The 17,720-nt window shown below is 46.5% G+C and overlaps 1 protein-coding gene across 1 annotated transcript in view; it reads left to right on the forward strand.

Annotated features, from left to right (window-relative positions):
* Nucleotides 1–17,720, forward strand: part of DPF3 (double PHD fingers 3) — a 165,977-nt gene that overhangs the window by 73,003 nt on the left and 75,254 nt on the right. The window lies entirely within an intron of this gene.

Raw genomic sequence — 17,720 nt, forward strand, 5'->3', positions numbered from 1 at the left:
TGGCAGGCTTTCTGGAAGTCTCAGTGGCTGCTTTCTTGGCTCTGTCCGCATGCGTGCTGCCTCCTCTCCCTCTCTCGGTGGAGCAGGGGCCACCGTCGATTGCCCTTCTCTGTTCTGGCTGTCTTAGGAAATTGTGTGGCAGCTCGGTGATTAATAGACTTTATTTTTATCTGGTGCCCTTCAGACATGTGATCCTTTGGGATAGAAATGACCTTTGGAGAGGTCATGAGGCCCACCCCCCCACCCCCAAACTGGGCAAGGAGTGCTTTTAATAATCTCTAATGCATCCTAAGTAGAGAGGTGTCTGGCCACCTCCTCGAGGGGTCCCCAGGGATGGTGTTACCATAAGCTGCCCTTTCTTCCAAGATGCCAGCTGTGCTTCGAATGAGTGTTTTTCCTTAATAGGAGCTGAAAATTTTCTCTCCTACAGGTCCCCTTGTCGTTTGCGCATTTTCCCCCAACGAATAGGCACATTAGGGCTTTGTCCATTTGGGAGACCTTCTGAACATCCCGTACGTTCTTGGTTGACTTAGGACCCCACCCCATAGTCTCTATGGCACCCTGCTCGGAATTCCCTTCCAGGTCTACACTTAAGCATGACACTCCTAGGAAGCAGCATCAAGTCCAGGTGGCTCAAAGAGCAACAGACGTATTTCCTTATTTATGCCCTGTCCACCCTCTCAACAACTTACCAGTTGGAGCCCGTCCCAGCCCTGGTGTCGATGCCTCTCCAGGTGCATGCTCTTTTCTACTTATGCATTTGATTATTCCTTCTTCCATAAATCACCTGCATTTGGTCCCATTGAGTCTCAAAAAACAGATCCAATAATATGTGACTTCAATATACAAGATTCAATAAAGGCAAATTTAAAGACATTGCCCAGTAGTTAAATTTCATTCTCCACAGATTTGCCATCCCTGCCATTTTTGTATCATCTATGGTGTGATTTGCATAATTCCCACTCCATCTTTCGAGTTATTTATGAAAATATTAGATCACCTTGGACCCCAACCCCTTTCTGGGTTTATGTGGAGTGGTAATAGGCTATATTCTGATGTGATTTATTTAACCCTTCCTGGAATGCATTCCTGAAGATAGTGGTCCTATGTGTTCTTCCTCCAAGCTTCCTTTTCAAAATGGGTGGCTGGAATATTATTGTAGCTGCTAACTCCAGGTGATAGAGAGTTTGCCTGATGCCTTTCACTCAGTCATTGAATTTCTTCCATCTCAGAGAAATGTTAAATCACCTGAATGTGATTGATGTTTTACTCAATCCATGGTGTATGGATGTATGAATACTTTGTTTTCCAGCAAGTAACCAGTCTCTTTTAATTACCTTGAAAGTTTACCAAGCTTAAGGATTAAAGTTCTGTTTCTTCTCTTTTAATCTCTTGCCTAAGGAAACGTGTTCTTATGCACAAAGAAAGCAACTGATAGGACATTGTGGAAAAGACTATTGGTGTTTGTGAAAGTGTAGACCTGGACCAGCTGCACAGCAATGCCTAGATGCTTCTTAGAATTCAGACTCCTGGGCCCCACGTCAGACCTCCTGTATCAGAATCACTGAAGGGAAGGCCAAGGGGCCTGCATTTTCTGAGAGCTCTTCAGGGGATTCTTGCGTATACTGGCTTTTGACAGTGATGAGTCTACTTCATTTAAACATGAAGGCTTCTGGCTCCCGACTGCTCAGCTCTTATTATTCCCTGCTTTTTGCATCTGGACATTCTGGAGTCTCCAGGAATTCTCCAGGCAGGTTGCCACTGGCTTGCACCAGTATTTTAGTTGGTCTCCTTAGAATCTATTCTTTCCATTTATTTCACATTGATATACAACTTAGCAATCCAGCACTTGATTTTTCATTCACTTAGTCACTTTAAATCCTAGCAGTATCCTTAGCCCCATTTTATAGGCGGGATGGTAATTGGGGACAGGTATTGGAAGGAATCTTTGGATTTGGGCTACTAGAAAGTTTTAAAAGTCATTTCAAGAGTTTGCCTCTCCTCTTCCTAATTGCTCCCAAGCCTGAATTTTTCTGTTAGCGTCATTGGAGCCAACTCCTGATGAGAGACCCACTTTTCCATTTTCTTTGTTTAAGAAACATCATAGAAAAGAAGTTGGTGATGACGATGTGTTGTTCAGGGAGAACATTTTGTCTCTAAGCATTAGCCATGCAGGGAGAAGCAAAGCAGCATATGCCCTTTTGCTAGACACAAGGGAAGCAGTGTGGGAAGTTTTCTTTTTTCCTCAAAGTGTTTTCTGAATCATGGTCTTAATTCCTGTGAGTGGGTGCTTAGGGTGTGTAGAGCACTAGGCTAAGTGTTTCCCATGGATTATCTCTGTAAACCCCCACACCAACCCGGAGAGGCAGGGACGGTTGACCTCACTTTACTGTGAAGAAACTGAGGCTCAGAGAGGTGTAGGGCCTTGTCCATGGTCACACAACTGGGATCTAGGATGCGAACACTGGGATATGATCCCAGCGTCCTCAACTCTAGAACCGCCATACCCTAGGACATCTTCCACACTAACTGCCCCTTAAGTTTGCTCTCCTACCCTGGAGTTTGGTTCTCTTGAGGGCTGCAGAAAAAACGTTTTCAAAGTTAATTAATGAGCTCGCACACCTTACTTATAGGTGAAGCCCTGGCCGCTGTTGACGGGCAGTTTCTAGGCGTCAGGCTGGCAGGCTGGAGTCAGGTAGTAATTACAGTTGAGTGGAACGGAATGAATTCTATGATTTCCAGCCTTTTAAATTTAAATCTATTAAAATCACTGCCCCCCAACTAGGGCATTAGGCTAGATTAGTGACAAAAGGCAAATAGATGTGGCTAAAGCCCTCCTAGAAGCATGACTCACTCCTGAGTCCCGTCCGGTGTGACACACCAGGAGTGGGTCCTCTCAAGGCAGCCTCTGTCTCAGCAAAGTCTTTGTTCTCTTCCACCTCCACCCCGCAGATGTGCATCTTCAGTTGTGTGGCCACTTCACCCTGTTGCCTCCCTTCTAGAAACCCAGTCGGGGAGTGTGTTGCCAAACCCAGTGAGGGTAGTATCAGAATAGGGTCTAGGGTCTCTTCCCGTTCTAAAGTCTCTTGTTCTTTGGCGGTGGTAGTCTTCAGAGAGAAGGGTATCAGGCTGATGGGAGGAACAGGCTGGACGTCTAGTCCTGGTTCTACACCTCAATCGCTATGGCACTGGTTTCCTCCTTTATCCATGAGGGGATGGCTCCTCCCTTGGGCCTCTGGACTGCCCTGATCAGCACTCCTTCCCCGCACAGTGGCGCCTTTCTTCCCAGGCAGCAGCTTAACAATGATGCTCTTTACTAGGGAGGCAAGATGTCTGGAGGACATGAAGGCAGCAGCGGATTGGGGAATGCCACGGGAAACTGTACCACAGGCCAAGAGGTGCGATGGGATGGGTGGATCTGCGGATTGGACAGACAAAAGCTTGAACCCAAGGCAGTCCTAGAAAATCTGCTTGACATCAACCTCTTTCAAACTACCCTGGTTTTACCCCTAACCAAGTGCAGCAGGGGAGTTAGATGACTCTTGCAGTTTTGCTAAAAAAAAAATTTTTTTTGAGGGCATTAAGGCCCATATTCTTTAAGGCTCACGTGCTTTTCGCTTCAAGCTGCAGTGGAAAAGCCAATAACGCGGCCTTCAGGCTCGCTGCCTTTGCTGCTGAAGGGAAACCGGGCTCATCACTCAGTTGTCTTGCAGGTCCTTGGATGGGGGTGTGATGGGGGAGGGTAGGAAAGTCTCGGTGCCCTCAGAAACTTGATTTGTGGAGTGAGGCTTGTGGCATGGGATTGATCCCTGGAGACTGAGTGCATTGTTCCAGCAAAGCTGGGTCTGTTTAAATATTTAAATGCCATTGTGTCATGGACACAGGTTGCAGGTGTTCTGGCAGGACCGGCCAGAGGCAGGGCTGGGGAGAAGGAAGAGTTTCTCTTTGCTGTCCCTAGACCCTCCTATCTCCGCCTCCTCTCCTCCAGGGCTCTCATCTTGGCATTTGACCTTCTAACCTACACCTGTCTTCTCTGGGCTGTGACCCACACCCTCTGGAGTTATTTTCTATTCGGTCACAACCTTGTTCTCCACTAACCGTTTCTTGATGCAAACCTCGTGACAATTCGTATTTCTGTGAAGATGACCCATAACAGGGTAGATATTAACAATTGTAGAGGTGCTTTTTATTATTTTTAAAATAACTTTTTCTATGGAAATAGTATTTGTTCATTGCAGAATAATCAGGAATTACAGATATGCAAAGCAGAGGTTGCAGTGAGCTGAGATCACGCCATTGCACTCCAGCCCGGGTGACAGAGCAAAATTCCATCTCAAAAAAAAAAAAAAAAAGTGGAAAAAATAAAAGTCACCCATAATCTCACTCCTAAGAGATAACTTAGATTTTGTTTTGCTGTATTCCATTCTAGGATTAATTCTATCTCTGTCTACACACACACACACACACACACACACACACACACACACGACGACTAATAAATGATACGTACCATTTTAATGCCCCTCTGCCCCACTCAGTGATGCATCAGGAACATCTTTCTGTGTCAATAAATAGGTTTTATGACATAGTTTTTAGGACTGCATAGTGTTCTATTATACAGATGTGCCACAGTGACGGACATGTCTCATAATTTGCTCAATGTTCTACTGTTAGATGTTTAGACAGCCTAATATCTGTTTACTATTAAAAGCACTGTTCCAGCTATACGTTTGCGTAATGCTTTATTGTTTCCTAGAAGTACAACTGTGAGGCTGCAGGGCCTGGTGCATGGCCTTTGATCTCTCTTATTTTGAGTCATGGTGGGGAGTATAGGAAAGCAAGGAGCCTGATGGGTCTGCCAGGTTGCAGAGAGCTGGGTGAAGCAGGATGTGCCCTGACTTTGGAGTGGCTCTGCTGCTTGTTATCTGTGACATCGAGAAAGTCATTTTGCTGCTGGGAGTCTCCGTGTCCTCTGGTGTGTGTGGGGATGGGGCACGGTGGGAAAGCTGACTGTGATGATGTATATAAAAAGCTTTGCACATGGCATGTGCTTGACAAAGGTTTCCCCACCTTGGTCTTCTTATTTTCTCTTTCTCCAATATACCTGGAAGGAGAAAGGCTGATATTGCACAGGAGATAGCACATGGCTGGGCGGTATTCAATTGAGGGGACAGTGAGCACTGAAGGAACAGGGCAGGGAGTGTTCACCCGAAGAGGGGCTGCTATGTCACAGGGTGCAGCCCCAGGATGCCAAGAAGGCCCTTAGGGCACATGGATTGAATTGATGTTGGCCCCCAGGGGTGGATGGGTGTGCCCAGGGGTAGGGGGAAGAGATAATAATGATAATGCTGAAGTTTGTTGACTTACATTATAGATCTGGAATATTCTGTTGGCTTCATCTATATTAACTCTTTAACCCCCACAAAAGTGCTGTGAGATGGATGCTTTGGTCATCTCTGTCCTACAGATAAGGAAACTGGGGAGAGGAAGGGTTAATTAACTCTCCTGAGGTCATACAGTGAATAAATGGCAGAGCCAGGATTTGATCCCAGTCATTCATCTCTCTCTTTTTTTTTTCTCGCTCTCATTCTCCTTCTCTCCCCCACCACACGTACTATCACTCCCCCTTTCTGGAAGCTGCTGGTACCTTGTGCATACCTCCTGGTAGGCTGCCTCCCACATTATGTGATGACAATTTGTTTCTCTGCTCCCTCAGGCTGGACTGTGAGCCTTCCGAGGGCACGGTCCAGGCCAGAATCAACTTGCAGCCCAGCCCCAGCAGTGGTGCTTCCAAACTGTTGATGAATGTCTGGAGGAGGGAATGTGGGATGTGCAAACCAGGAAAGAAGAAGGGTCAGCTCGACTAACCCAGAGCATGTGGGTAGGGAGATTGGGGGCACAGAGTTAGACCAGGGTTGCTGGGAACATCAGGCTGAAGTGCTTAGAGCCACAGTACCCAAGCTTTTTGGCACCAGGGACTGGTTTCATGGAAGAAAATTTTTCCACGGACCAGGGGTGGGGGGCAGGTTTTGGGATGATTTGAGCACATTACACTTATTGTGTACTTTATTTCTATGATTATTACATTGTAATATATAATGAAATAATTATACCACTCACCATAATGTAGAATCAGTGGGAGCCCTGAGCTTGTTTTCCCTCAACAAGATGGTCCCATCTGGGGGTGCTGAGAGACAGTGACAGATCGTCAGGCATTAGATTCTCATAAGGAGCACACAACCGAGATCCCTTGCATGTGCAGTTCACAGTAGGGTTCGTGCTTCTGTGAGAATCTAATGTGAGATCTAATCTGATCAGACAGAAGGTGGAGCTCAGGCGGTAATGTGAGTGATGGAGAGCGGCTGTAAATACAGATGAAGTTTTGCTTGCCTGCCCGCCACTCACCTCCTGCTGTGCAGCCCAGGAGTCAGTCTGTAGCCCGAGGGGTTGGGGACCCCTGGCTTACAGGTTGGCCTGCATGGTCAGTGGTAATGCATGACAATTCTGGGGACATCTCTAGGAAGGTTGATCTGTAGGATTTGGTGTTCAGGGAGGAAAGCCTGAAGCCTGATGACTGAGAAGAGTCTTTTCTAGTCAGCTAGGAGAAGATGTGAAATCTGGATAGTGGTGATAGAAGGAGTTAAATGGACGGGCTAGACAAGGAAGACTTAATGAAAGAGAAATTCACAGAACCCGGCAGATGATGGACAGGGTGTGGAGAGCAGGAGAGAGGAGAGAGGGAGGTGGCAATGATGACTCTTGACATCTTGCACTTGGGTCGTTGAGACACAAGGGGAGGCTTAACTGGAATATCCTAAAGGGGGGAAGTAATTTTGGGAGCGTGATGAAACTGACATATGAGTTGGTAGAAATGGCAGGAATCCAGGCAGAAACGTCTAACAGATGCTAATGGACATTTGTTGTATCCTCAAAGGAACTGAGGAACTTACACTGACATTGTAGGTGGAAGAAGGCCTACCTCAGGCAGGGGGTGGGGAATCACACTGGATAGCCTGGAACTCACAAATAAAGCCTGCTCAGCATTGGAGGCTGCACTGATGTCCTGGCAATGGAGGTGTACAGAGATCTTCAGAGACAGGATGCTAGCAAGATTCCCAGATGCCTGGGGGCTGCCTCAGCTTAGTGTCATCAGGTCTGATTTTTGACTTTTCTCTTTTTACCTTCCCCAGAAATGTTGACAATGACATTTATTATTTAAATTATTTTTATTGTAAAATTGAAAAGAGAATTAGTTTTCACTCTTAATTTAAGCTAATTAAGGGCATGCTAATGCAGCACTCTCTAGAATCAGGAATCCAAGACACTGCCCTGCAAGGGATGCCAGTTGGAAGGAGGTGGCTCTGGAGTCAGAAAGCCAGGATTTGAATCTTTACCAGCTCACTTCCTAGCCATGACCTCAGGCAAATCACAAAACCTCTTTGAGCCTTGGTTTTTTGGTCTGTTAGGTGAGGACAATAATATTAACCTTAGTGGGTTTCCAAGAGGGTTCAATGAGACAACGTGTAAAAACAATTACCTCACTGCTTGGTTCATAGATATTCTCAATAAATATTTATTTTCTTTATGCCGAATCGAGAAAAGGTACTTATTTAACACTAAGCCGGGGCCCCAGTTGTGTTCTGTGCCCTAGCTGCTGGAGTTGTCAGAATCTAGGGGAGTCGTCTGATCAAGTTAAATGAATGATCAAAAATAGCTGATGTTTGTTGAACATGTGCTGTGTGCCAGGCACTGGGCTGAGCATTGTAAGAAGATGAACTCCTGCAATTCTCACACGCTTCCACGAGCTACAAACTGTATTGCCCTCATTTTACAGACGAGGAAACTGAGGCTGAGAGAGATTGAGTCACTTGCCCAAGGTCACAATGCGAATTAGCTGACCCAAGAAGGCAGACTCCCGACTTCACCAGCCTTCTGTTATTCGGCTTCTCAGCAGGGCAGGAAATGTTCCCATAACACATGGAGTGCTTTGGTTTTAGGGGTTTCTGCATTTCCCTGCTGAGGATCCAGAAATCAGGTGATAGAATATTTTGAAATGAGAGTCTGGTTGCTTCTCTCTGTTCTTCTTCACATCTAGTAAATTCCTAAAATAAGCAGGACACTGTCCCTTGATGAAGACACAGGACTTTTGGGTCACTGGAGTTTGGCAGATCCTGGGTCACCGCCAGGCCCCAAGGAATGTGGCTGTGAAAAATCAGGGTGTTTTACCCCACCCCTACCCCCAGTCCCCTGTGTCTCCATCCAAAGGAATTCAGCTTAAAATAAGCATCAAGGGTGGCCTGAAAGAAGGTATGAAGCCACGGGAGGGCAGGGTGGGTCGGGGGAGGTGGGTGTAGCCAGCCCCTGGGAGCCTCATCATTTTCCTATCACAGTTGAGGAGATAATAGCTTCAGGACAACAGAGAGTTGTAAAGTGCTAGAATGCAAAGGACTTAGAGATCATCTGATCCAACCCCCATATTCTGCAGATAAGAAAATCAAGAACCAGAAAGGTATGAATTTGTCCAAGGGTGCGTAGCGGGTTAGTATCAGACCCAGGACCAGACCCCCAGTCTCTAGAAGGCCACTGAGTTTGCTGGCCTCTGAGCTTCAAGGGCAGGGGAGGGAGGAGAAGCCCAGCTGGGGGCTGAGTCCACCACTGGCTTTTGAGAAAAGCCTGGCCAGTTGCAGTGACTGTGGGATGAACAGCTGTCCCCTGGGTAACCAGTCTGAAGCAGGTGGCTTTTGGAAGTATCTCCTGGGCTTTATGCCGATCTGAGCTTGTATCTGGGAGTCACACAGGGCTTTTCTCAGCTGGGGCTTCTCCCTGCTTGGGGGAATTGGCTGTAGGAATTCCTGCATTCCCCAGATGGTTCTGCAGAGAGAAGACGGAGGGTTGTTGGGAGGTGTTGGTGGCCCCAAACTTCTATGAACCAGTCTGGTAGGGTGTGAATATGCGCCAAAATGGTATCTGGCAGGACGTGAGATTCCACTCAGAAGGGCTGGATGGAAGGGAATTTGAAGCCAGAGTGATTATGAAGGTGTGGGCAAGATGAAGGTGTGGGCAAGATGAAGGTGCTGACAGGGAGAGCGGGAGGCCCTCCCTATCCCCAGCTCCAAGGAGCAGGGGAGACACAGGGTTCCCAGAGCCAGGCAGGACTAGCCTTGGAGGTGGGCCCCTGTACAGCCCCTGTACAGCACAGTGCCCAAGCAGGGCAGGGCCCAAGTCTCCATGTGTTTTTCTTCCCACCCTCTGTTCTCCTGCTGGTGCCTCCTTCTTGCCGAGAGCAAGGGAGCATGGGTGAAGCAGGCCATGCCAGTCAGCCCCAGGCTGTTGGGGTGGGTGGGGAGTGAGGCAGTACCAGAGACTCACCAGCATACCTTTTAGTCACATGCTTCAAGGGCAGACAGACCAGGGCTCAAACTCTGGCTGTGCCATCCAGAGAATTGCTTAAACTCCCCCAGACTCATTTTTGTCATCTGTGGAATGGGAATTCTTGCCTCCTGAGCTGTGAGATTCTGCATGGGAATGGGTGCTGCCTGATGGTAGGTCTGATGCCTTGGAGGCATCGGCAGATGACAGACACGGTGGGGTCTGGGTGACAGATAAGGAAGTCCAGCTGCAGCGAGAAGGAAGCGGTGTCCTCAGGGTTGTATGTCAGTGCCACGGGGCAGAGCTGGGAATGAGATGCGGCTGGTGACTGGCTGGTGACTCCCAGGGCCCAGGCTTTGTCTCTGGGACGCTCATCCTGTAATTGCCTTCAGTCACTGCTTTCAGTCTCTCGGAAACCACTGGCTCAGATACCCACTGTGTGCTCCAAGTTGGGCTGATGAAAATGTGCCAGAGTCATTAAGTTATCAGTGGGGAAGGCGGCCGCTTCTCTCCGGCAGGAAGGATGCTGCTGTCTGCTGCAGTGGCTTTGTTCACACAAGCTGCCCCTGATTCCTCCCCCTCCCGACTCCCCCCCGACCCCCGCCCAGACTAGGAGTGAGTGGCGTAGAATTGAAGGGGGCAGGGGGTGTGCAATAAATATTTTGGAGCAGCACTGAAGGCATCCGTAACTCCAGACAGGAGGTCCTGCATGCAGAATCCAGTTCTGGATTGGGAAGTGGGCAAACACTCCTTCTGCAGCTTGACAGATGGATCCGCCCCAGGGGGAAGGAGAGAGAGAAGGCAAGCTGGACCTCCCTTATTGTCACAGCCACTGCTCTCCATGTGCACCGTGCCAGGAACACAAAATCCAGGTGCACGCTTGCCAAGGTGAAAAGAAGGACCTTAGGTCGTACACAGGCAGGGCCGACTGGTGCCAGGGGTGGTGGCTTCAGAGGTGCATGATACAAAAGCGCTTGCCTCCGGGGAAGGAGACTGGAGTGGGAAGACGGGGCATAGCCCTCTCTGCTGCTTCAGCGCCCCTGGGAGCTCAGGCTGATTCTGCACGACAGATATTTCCAGAGTGAGAATGCTGACATGATAAAAGGAGAGCAGATGGTTCCAGTACTTTATTTTCAAAATGTTTCTTTTCCCACCCTCTTTTCCTTGCTATTCCACTCCAGACTTCAGAGGAGAAATAACTCCCCACTTTGGGGTTTATCCTCTTTGTTGGGCCACTTTGACAGCAGTAGTGATGAGAGCAGCTGAGAACAGCCATGACTCCCTATGAGCTGGGCTTTGTTTTAAATGCATTCTCTCATATGGGTCTCACTGTGGGCAGCAGGTGTGCTGTCATGATCCACCTTGTTTTACATAGAGGATGCTGAGGCACAGAGAGGATTAGTAACTTGCCCAAGATCACACGGTCAACAGCAGACCTGGGACTTGAACCCAGGCAGTTCAGATCCAGCCTGCCCACTTACCTGCTGCAGATTCTGCCTCTCTGAGGGCAGAGCCGATCTCGAAGCCAGGCCTGGGTGGTTGATGGCACTGAGATGATGACAACTGAGTGGCTAACCACTCTGGCCAGACTTTCAAGGTTATCTCAGAAGGGAATTTTATGCCTGACAGTGCTGGTTGGGACCCGGGTTCACTTTGGCAGCTCTCAGACTATCAGATCAGCTATTTGGAGTAACTTAGTCCCAGATCTCCACTCTGAACCCAACAGGCTTCTAGAACCGGCTACATGATTTGTAGGGTCAGCTGCTAAATGAAAATGCGGGGGCCCCTTTTCAATAAATATTAAGAATTTCAAGATGGCAACAGCAGGGCATTAAACCAAGTGTGGGGCCTTTCCGAACTTGGGCCCTGTCTGGACACACAGGTCATAGGCTCACAAAGCTGGCCCGTGGTGCTTGCAGTGACAGGAAGACATGATTAAACACAGAAGGAGAAACAGTGCTGGCTTCTCTAAGCCAGTCAAAGCAGGATTTCAAGACGTTTCTTTCCATTGTAATGAAGCAGTTTGATCCTGATGCAATCCAACCAAAATAAATCTTGGAAGTCTTCACTCTTCCTCTTGCCCCTACGATGAAATCATTCCAAGGACTAAGACTTGGGAGTCAGAATAGCCTAGTAAAACACAGGCTCCACCCCAGTCTCCCCTGATCCTAAGCTCCCCGCCACCCACCAACCTCCCTCTTTCCTCCTCCCACAGCTGGCCCCATCAGCACTTCCTCATTTCTCGGAGCACCCTGCAGTTGTGCTCCTCGACTTTGTGGATTCTCTTCTTGTTAAGGCAACTTCCCAATTTCCAAATCCAGTGGTCTCTTCTTAGTCTCCAACCTTCTTGACCCTTCTCAGGCATCTAATTTATTACTGTGGCTCTGCCTCAGTGCAGAATCTCCTCATCTTTCTTTAAAATGGGGATGCAGGTTGCTGTGAGTCAATTTACTTGAAGCACTTGGAGTGAGCCTGGTCCATGGTAAACACTCAACGGCTGCTGGCAGGAGCTGTGACTGGTGGTGTCATTGTTACTGTCGTCTTGAAACCCTATTCCTTTGGCTTATGATTCTTAACAATTATTAAATTTTTTTTTTTTTTTTTTTGAGACAGAATCTCTGTCACCCAGGCTGGAGTGCAGTGGCACAATCATGGCTCACTGTAGCCTCAACCTCCTGGGCTCAAGTGATCCTCTCACCTCAGCCTCCTAAGTAGCTGGCACTACAGGAGCATGCCACCATACCTGGCTAATTTTGAATTATTTTTTGCAGAGATGGGGCCTTTCTATGTTGCCCAGGTGGGTGTTGAACTTCTGTCCTCAAGTGATCCTCCTGCCTCAGCCTCCCAAAATGCTGGGATTATAAGCGTGAGCCACCACACTCAATCCTTTCTAAACAAATAATAATAAAAAATCAGTTTATCTTTCTTCACCAGTCTCTTAAGATCCTGGTGTTTTCTGAGTTCTATCCTGTGTAGGTGCCTCTCTTTTCTCTCTCCACAATCTCTTCTTGACACTTTTTCCCATACTTATAACATCCATTGCCAACCTGCCAGCTCCAAAATCTACGTCTCTTTCCCAAGCTTCAGGTAAATTCAACTCATTCTCTTCCTTCTTTAAATCTGTTTTTCCTCCTTCATCCTTCAACCCAGTTGCCCAAGTCAGAAACATGGGCATCTTCTTTGCTTTCCGTAGCTGACGTTGGTCACCTGCCTCAAGTGAGGCCCTGTGCTGGTCATCAGGACACAGCGCCTGTGGACACACAGGACCTGCCATGCTTGCTGCCAGTGAGAGAGACGCCTACAGGTGCTCGTCCACTTACAGTGGGGCTATGTCCTGGCAAACCCATCATGAGTTGAAAATATCCTAAGTTGAAAATACATGTCATACACCTAACCTACCAAACCTACTAAATCATAGTGTAGCCTAGCCTACTTCTTTATTTTATATTTTTTGAGACAGGGTCTTGCTCCGTCACCCAGGCTAGAGTGCTGTGGTGTGATCTCAGCTTGCTGTAACCTCTGCTTCCTGGGCTCAAGTGATCTTCCCATCACAGCCTCCTGAGTAGCTGGGACTACAGGTGTGCGCCACCAAACGTGGCTAACTTTTGTATTTTTTGTAGAGACGGGGTTTTACCATGTTGGCTAGGCTGGTCTTCAACTCCTGGGCTCAAGGGATCCTCCCACCTCAGCCCCCACAAAGTGCTGGTATTACAGGTGTGAACCACTGCGCCCAGCCCTAGCCTACTTTGAACATGTACATGATCCTACAGTTGGCCAACATCATCTAGCACAAAGCCTATTTTATAATAAAGCATTGAATATCTCATGTAATTTATTGAATACTCTACTGAAAAACAGAACAGTTGTATAGATCCTTAAAGTATGGTTTCTACTGAATGTGTATTGCTTTCACATCATTATAAAGCTGAAAAATCAAAAGTCAAACCATTGTAAATTGCGGACTGTCTGTATTGACACGTGATTAGTCCTAGGAAGGCAAAAAACTAAGGCTGTAATTTTGATTTGAAAGACTTCCCTGGGGGAGGACTTTTGAGCTGAGATCAGAGGGATGATTAGACCTTAATCAGGCAAATTGGGGATGGGGACATTCTAGGCAGAGGAAAGAGCTTGTGCGAAGACTCTGTGGTGGGAAGAGAAATCTATAAGAAGCGAAAAGGCCAACAAGCAGGAGGGCCGCGCAGGAGGCAGAATGTGGTGTCAGAAGAGGCTGGAGAGGTGGACGGGGCTGGGTGGGGCATGGCCAGGAAGGCCATGTTAGTCTTTCTGGGTTCCTCCTTGCTTTCTTACTCACTCCCTCTTCCACCAGGTTCTCTCATTAACCCTTCTCCCACCCCATTTTGCCTCTCCATGCACAAGTCATTGTTTCACAGGTAAACAATCGAAATAGCCCCTTGCCACCTTCAAATCCGTATTCTGCCCTACAATCTTAAGCAGTATTTCTAACATGTCAATCTGCTTAAGTTGGTCCTCAGGATAGAATCCTCCCCTGGTTGCCCCATTGTCGGGATAAAGCCCTGCTCAGCTTCCTCTCCTGTTAGTCTTCCTCACATCCACCCCCACCGCTCCACCTCTTCAACTTGGTTAGACTTCTCGCAGTTTGCAGAGGTGATGACTGCATGTGCTTTGGGTCCCCTTTGTCTGCTGAAGTCCTGCTCATGTCAGGGGCTCCTACTCTGGGAAACCGTACCCCACTCGCTCAAGCCAGTTTCCTGGCCCCTCTTTGATGTCCCTCTTTGCCTGGCATGGACTCACTGTATTCAACCCACCTCCCTCTGGCTTGTTTACATGCAGATCTCTGCTAGACTGTGACCTCCTCCACGGAGGGGTCTGGGGCTTGTTCATTTTTGTCCTTCTTGTGGTGGAGGGTGGGGCACATATTAGGTGACTAATAAATATTTCTTGAATTGAAGACCTAGTGATGGAAGAATGACATGGTACATATACCTGGTTAAAAATGGAACTCCAACCAGAGGGTTCTTTGTGAAGAAGTCTGGCTTCTCCAGACTGGGACCTCCATGTATTGTCGGGTCCTGATTCTGTTAATAACTGAACAAAGGTCTCAAGGCTGCCTGTCCTGCCCCTGACTGCCACGGTCATCCATCAAGAAGGGCATGGGGACGTAGGGTGGGTGGAGTCAAGCCTAAATAGACCCAGCCTTCTAGCCCAGTATTCTCAAACTTTAGTGTGCATCAGAATCACCTAGAGGGCTTTTAAAAATCTAGATCACTGGGCCCCACCCCCAGAGTTTCTGATTCAGTCGGTCTGGGGTGGAGCCCAAGAGTTTGCATCTCTAACAGGTTGACAGGAGGTGTAGATGGTGCTGGTCTGGGGACCACTGTTTGAGAATCTCTGTTCTAGCAAAAGGATTTGCTCTAAACGTTATTACTTTCTACCATGTTGGGGAAGGATATTTTTGCTTAGGTTTGGTTTTGTAGATTTTTAAGAACAATTAGTCTGAGCTTAATGTGGGTAGAAGTATTAGATTCTACAAGCTTGCCTCTTCTCCCATCTCCTGGCCTTCCCACAAAGTGGTTCTGTATTCATTCATGAGCCACTCAACAAATATGTTTTAAGGTGTAGTATGTATATGTCAACATATAAGGTGGAGTTGTTGATATCAAGATGAAATTGATATGAAACTGTCCTTAAGAGAGGTCCTTCAGTGCAGACATAGCCGTAATTCAGGGAGTCTAAAGGAGAAACGCCTGCTCTGAATGGTAGTGAGTTCCCTATCAGTGGAGTTGTCCAGAACAGGCCTTCTAGAGTTGGTGGGAATAAAACACTTCTCTAGATAGACCAAATGACCATTAAGATCCTGAAATTGTGTGATTAAGCAACAGTGATGATTGACATAACAAAATGGCACAAGTGAAATGCTATGAGTTTATACTGGGGATCTGCAGAGGCGGCTGAGGCCTCTTTGTGTAAATACTGATATCATTATCATTACTTTTAGTAAACATTTATTCCTTACTAACAGTATGCTTGGCGACTAAAGGGATTTATATGCAATGACCCCATAATCTGCTGTATATTAACTTCAGATTATCCAAAAAGCTAAATAGAAAAAGCCATAAGCAGATCCAGAGTGTACCTCAGGGGCCTCTTTGGGTCCGGCTTCCTGAGTCACATGGATTTGAGATGCATAGTACTCTTTTATTTTATTTTAATTTTATTTTTTTACAATATTTATGAGAGAGAGGAAGAGAGAATATATGAATGTAAGTAGCCAATGATAGGCCTGTTTATTTTAATTTTTTATTTTTTTAGATGCAGGTTTGTTATATGCATATATTACATAATGCTAAGGTTTGGGCTTCTATTAAACCTGTCACCCAAATAATGAACATAGTACCCAACAGGTAGTTTTTCCAGCCTTGTCCCCTTCCTTCCCTTCCCTCTTTTAGAGTCCCCAGTGTCTGTCATTTCCATCTTCATGTCTGTGTGTACCGAGTGTTTAGTATATTCCATGGAATATTACACAGCCATAAAAAAGAACAAAATCATGTCCTTTGCAATATGGATGCAGCTGGAGACCATTATCCTAAGTGAATTAATGCAGAAATAGAAAATCAAATACCGTACGTTCTCACTTATAAGTGGGAGCTAAACATTGGGTCTTGAATTTATAGTCAGTAGGTCACCAACTTGAATTTCAGACTCTCCTCTTGTCTTATCAAGGAAGTCCAACCAATTGCCAGACTTTATAATATGAGGCAAGGGTCAAAGTCCCTCTTTTCAGGAAGGTCCAGTACTTAAGATGCAGCAAAAAATGCTGACAGCCCTTGCCCCTCATTTACCATTTACTGAGCATCTATTATGTGCTGGGTATTGAGAGAACTGCTTTACAATGTATTTATAATCCCTTTGCCCATCCTTCAAGGTAAGTACTGTTATCCTGATTTTCAGATAAAAGAAAAGGCACAGAGCTACAGCTTGTCCAATTTCATGCAGCAAAACTCAATTCATTTTTAGAAATCAACATGACCATAAAATTGAAACCTAATAAAAGATAGTCCCAAAATTATAGATCGAGCTCAAGTCTTAGCACAGATTCAAGATGCAGTATTAGAAAACAGAATGCAGCAGTATATCAAATAAATAATATACTCTGACCAAATGGAGTACATTCTAGGAATTCAAGAATGGTTCAATAATAAGAAATATTAGGAAATCAACGTAATTTACCTTATCAACAAACTAAAGGAGAGTCATATTATAGTAGATGCTGAAAGGGTAGTTGCTAGAATTCTCCTGTAATAAAACTCTATAACAGGAATAAGAGGAACTACTTAAATGTGGTAAAGACTAAAAATTAGCCAGATACATCATTCTAAACAGTGAAACACTAGATCTGCCTTCATTAACATTGGAAATGCTTGCTTTTGCCATTTTAAAATATTGTTTTGGTGGTTCTTACAAACGATCTAAGCTATGATCAAACAGTTTATGTAAATATGGGGAAGAAGAGATGACATTATCTTGGCCAATGTTTGTCTACTGAAAAACTCCAAGAGAATCTGGTAGGAAGAGAAACTCTATCAGAAGTAATAAGAAGTAATATCAGAAGTACCTCTATCAGAAGTAATAATTATCAGAATAATATCATTGGATAAGATGACTGGATAACAGCACTTCTCTACTCTCAGGACCACCCAGCCAGTGAACCTCAGCAGCTGGAACTGGGATTTGAACCCAGGCCTGCTGCTGAAGTTGTGCTCTTCCCACCTTGTGAAGCATTTATGCTTCCTTGTATGACTCAGTCATGTCAGCCCAAGGGAGAAGTCTTTTAGAATTTGTAACTTTCAAGCACTCCAGCAGAGCAGGTTGGTTTGCTGTGATGGGGACCCAGGCTGGGGGGCAAGCATAGAAGGTTGGCATGGACGTTTCACTGGGAAGACTCTTCGAGGTTTCTGCTACCAGCAATGCCGTCCCCCTAGGGGCTGAGATAATGAACTGTACGTGGGGAGGTTGAGGGTGGTAGTGTGACCTTGAGCCATTTAGCCAGACTTCTGCTTCCCAGGAACTGAGCATTTAACCAACAGAACTGCTGCCCTTTCTTCTTGGCTCCAAGAAGGCACATTTCGATTGCTCGCTGCCCTTGGCTCAAACTGCCTCATTTGAGAGGTAGTACTTGTGAGAGCACTTTTTACAGATTTGGCTGCCCTGGGGCATCAGGGGCACAAGCTCTTGGTGACTACACTCACCAGGGATGCTTTAACTCCATGGCGTTCATGGTGGAAGTGGAGCATGTCTTTCTGGCACAAAATCACTGGGTGAGACATCAAAAGTATTATCCAGATAAAACTTTTCTATTTCTTGCAGAGGCC

This window comes from Rhinopithecus roxellana, chromosome 5 (genome assembly GCF_007565055.1).
Source record: "Rhinopithecus roxellana isolate Shanxi Qingling chromosome 5, ASM756505v1, whole genome shotgun sequence".
NCBI classification, from domain to species: Eukaryota; Metazoa; Chordata; class Mammalia; order Primates; family Cercopithecidae; genus Rhinopithecus; species Rhinopithecus roxellana.